The sequence below is a fragment of the Tursiops truncatus genome, chromosome 11 (genome assembly GCF_011762595.2).
Source record: "Tursiops truncatus isolate mTurTru1 chromosome 11, mTurTru1.mat.Y, whole genome shotgun sequence".
NCBI classification, from domain to species: domain Eukaryota; kingdom Metazoa; phylum Chordata; class Mammalia; order Artiodactyla; family Delphinidae; genus Tursiops; species Tursiops truncatus.
The window spans coordinates 50,196,398-50,200,564 of record NC_047044.1 but is presented as its reverse complement, the minus strand read 5'-3'; the positions used below and the strand labels follow the sequence as shown (position 1 = coordinate 50,200,564).

Here is a 4,167-nt window from a genome sequence, read left to right as displayed (position 1 = left end):
AAGAATGACCATATTGAATTCTGGCATCAAGCCAATCCTAGTGCAAGCATTTTATTAACACATTTAGAAAGGAAACAGAGTTGCAAATAGAAATAACTATTGAGGTTATGAAACAAACCTGTGAAATGAAATACAATACAATATTAAGATCACATTTGTCCTTGGTAAATCTCAGGGAGTTAAGATGCTATAATAAGCACTAAAATATTTTACTATATAAACCAGGGATGCAAACTAGCACAGCTCACAGAGAAAGCAAGGAAAAACTTCATCCTCTGCCCCTGAAATTTTTTTTCTATACTCAGTGCTGATATAAATGGATAACTTTGTATTATAGCTCAAGATCAGTACTGAATGCATTCTAATTAGAATGTTTGTGGTTATGAGGGAAGATGAATATTTCAAATATTCTAGTGTCAATTTTTATTTAAAAAAGCAGGCACTCTGGAAAGCTAGACTCCACAGATGAATCAAGCTATGGAGTAAATAGTCAACTACAACATGCCTACTAGCTGCATGATATTGTGTTGATGTTGCTAAAAGAAACAGAAAGTAAAAGGCAACGATTTAAGGAGTGCCAAGTATGCATCAAGTTCTTTAAGAAATATAAGCTTTTTTATCTGGATACACCAAACCATAGAATGGTCTCTTCCCTGGAGAAACTTAATATACTGTGCCAAAGACATGAGATATGCAACCCTCCCAAATTCAGAAGTTAAATCCCAAACAAAATAATAGGTGTCACAAGTCAGCATAAGTACAGCTTTGAGGGGCTCTGGGTATCTCCTACCACCAACTTTCCAAACAACAACAACAAAAGCTATCTGTAGCAGTCAAAACGCATTGAAAAACACAAGAAATCAGCTACCAAAAAAAAAAAAAAAAAAACATGTGAAACCTACAGCATTATAATTGTTAACTAAGAGTATTTTTTAAAATCATACATTTGTTTGCAAAAAGAAATTAAATATCTATCACCATCACATTTACATGGTCTGGGACCTCTTCCTCTGCTCCTTCCCGACCTCCTTCCCCAATATTTTCATCACTCAGTATATGACTTTGAGGCAGACAAAGAGTACAAAGGAGTTTCAAGAAGGGAAGTTTGTCTGAGATTGAAGAACTTGGATGAGCCAGCACCGTGAGCTTCAAGATATTCTCAGCAGAACAACCTAAATGTCCATCAATAGATGAATGGATAAACAATATGTGGTATATCCATACAATAGAATATTATTCAGCCATTAAAATGAATGAAATCCTGACGCATGCCACAACCTTGAAAAGATTATGCTAAGTGAAAGAAGCCAGACACAGAAGGATGAACACTGTATAATTCCACTTGTATGAGGTATACTTAGAATAGGCAAATTCATAGAGACAGAAAGTCAAACAGTGGTTACTGGAGGCTGAGAGGAGGGTTGAATGGGGAGTTATTGTTTAACTGGGACAGAGTTTCTGTTTCAGATAATGGAAAATTTCTGGAAATGGATAATGGTGATGGTTGTACCACATTGTGGATGTACTTAATACCAATGAATTGTACACTTAAAAACAGATTAAATGGTAAATTTTATACTATGTGTATTTTATCATAAAAAAAGATGTTCTCAGGGGAAAAGCCAGTGGAAGCCAGGGTGCCTGGCAGTGATAGGCCCGGAGTACATAAGGGAAAGATGAGTGAGTGTAGGTAGAGCAGGCTTGCGGAAAGCTGATTTCCTCCCAGGGTCAGTCAGGTAACTGTGTAGAAAACGACAGGGTGTAGGGATTACTGTGAGAACTTAGAAGTGCCTGACCCACCTAAAGGCAATATTCAATTTTAAAAAAGGAGCTCTTTGCCACATCTGCTGCAAGAATGAAGACCATTCTCAACAATCAGACTGTCGACATTCCAAAAAATGTCCACGTTACTCCAAAGGGACACACGGTTATTGTGAAGGGCCCCAGAGGCACCCTGCAATGGGGCTTCAATCACATCAGTGTAGAACTCAGTCTGCTTGGAAAGAAAAAGAAGAGTCTCCAAGTTGACAAATGGTAGGGAAATAGAAAGGAACTGGCAACTGTTTACACTATCTGTAGTCATGTATAGAACATGATCAAGGGTGTTACAATGGGCTTCCGTTACACATGAGGTCTGTGTATGCTCACTTCCCCATCAACGTTGTTATTCAGGAGAATGGTTCTCTTGTTGAAATCTGAAATTTTGGGGGTGAAAAATACATCCGCAGGGCTCAGATGAGGCCAGGCGTTGCTTGTTCAGTATCTCAAGCCCAGAAAGATGAGTTGATTCTTGAAGGAAATGATATTGAACTTGTGTCAAATTCAGCTGCTTGCTGCATCGCACGGGGAGATCAGCTCAGTGTTTTGTGACCACCTAGAGGGGTGGGGTAGGGAGGGTGGGAGGGAGACGCAAGTGGGAGGGGATATGGGGATATATGTATACATATAGCTGATTCACTTTGTTATACGGCAGAAACTAAAACAACATTGTAAAGCAATTATCCTCCAATAAAGATGTTTAAAAAAAATTCAGCTGCTTTGATTTAGCAAGCCACAACAGTTAAAAACAAGGACATCAGAAAATTTTTGGATGGTATCTATGTTTCTGAAAAAGGAACAGTTCAGTAGGCTGATGAACAAGATCCGAGTAGTCTGGCTACAGAAACAGAAAGATACCAGATGATTCTTCAGACTCATTTGTGATATATTAAAGATTCAATAAAAGCTCTTTTGATTTGGGACTTTTTCTTAAAAAAAAAAAAAGTAAACACTGCACAAACCATCTTCAGGGCAAGGGTACCAATTTTTCACTCCTATTATCAGCCATCAATGTGATGTCAGAACTAAAACAAACACTTCTTATGGGTCTTCTACTTCTAAGCATATCTTACCAGAAACTGGAGATAGAACTTGGGGAGTGAAGGAGAGAAAAGAAGATGTGTAACAACCAAACAACCACCACCATTTATAGCAAACTTACTGTGTCCTAGGTAGGCAGGAAGTGTTTTACATATATTTTCTTATTTAATCCTCACAACCACCTGCGAAGTAGGAACTACAATTAACCCCATGTTACAGATGCAGAAACAGAGGCATAGAGAGGTTAGGTCTCTGGCAGGTAGACAAGTGGAAGAGCCAGCTGGCCATCTGATTCCAGTTTAGGGTCCCTGCCCTCAAGGCATAAGAGAAAGGGTAGACCAGTAATCCTCAAACTGGAAACCTTTTTCAAACATACAGGGCTAAGAAAGACATAATATTTAAAGCTGTCAGAGTAAACTAAGTTGACGAAGGTAAGCATATAACGAAAGGAGAGGAAGTCAGATACTCATGTGCATATTTGAGTGGAAAAGGAAGAGAATACAATGGAGACTGAGGATTTGTTAGAGATGGAGGAAAATACCAAGAGTGTGAGTGGCACCAAGTCAAAGGAAAAGAGGGTTTCAAAAATTTCAGTCATACCAAGGACTACACAGAAAGACACACCAAGAGTAGGCTTGTACCACTAGGTGAGAGTGCAGTAACAAACCACCCCAAACCTTAGGCTTTAGAAAACAAAGTCTTGCTCAAGATACATGCCCATCACTGGGTGGCAGGGAATTCCTCTCCACACTGATGCTCTTCCTTCAGGACCTGGGCAGCAACCACCTGCAGCATTGCCCTTAGCACAGGAGAGAGAATGGGAGAGTAGCTGACTAAGGCCTAGCTCGTAAAAGATTTTGCATGCAAATGCATGTGTCACTTCCACTCCTATCTCATTGGCAGAAGTCAGTCATGTGGCCACATTCCAATGCAAGGGGTGGAAAGTAAAATTCTCCCACGAGCCTAAGAGGATCAGAAATATTTGGTGGATACCACACTACCCCAAGAGCAGTCTTAATACACCCCCTAACGTTGACAGTGTTCCACAGATTAAAAATATTTCTTACCTCTATTATCTCACGGGAGCCCCCAAAATCAAGGTCTGTTTTTTTATTTCCATTTTAAAGCCTGAGGAAACAGGCTTGAAGAAATTAAGTTACTTGCCCAAGGTCACATACTACTAAGTAGTAGGGCTGGGATTTGAACCCTAGTTTCCTGACACTTAGTCTAGTCTAGGGCTGTTTCCTTGATGCCTCCAGGCAGATGGGGGCAGATGCCAGATTGCGGTGGTTGAGAAATTAGCTGGAA

General features: G+C 39.8%; 1 pseudogene; it reads left to right on the top strand.

Moving 5' to 3' along the window:
• Positions 1–1,855: 1,855 nt before the first annotated feature.
• Positions 1,856–2,386, top strand: LOC101318431 (large ribosomal subunit protein uL6 pseudogene; annotated as a pseudogene).
• Positions 2,387–4,167: the final 1,781 nt, after the last annotated feature.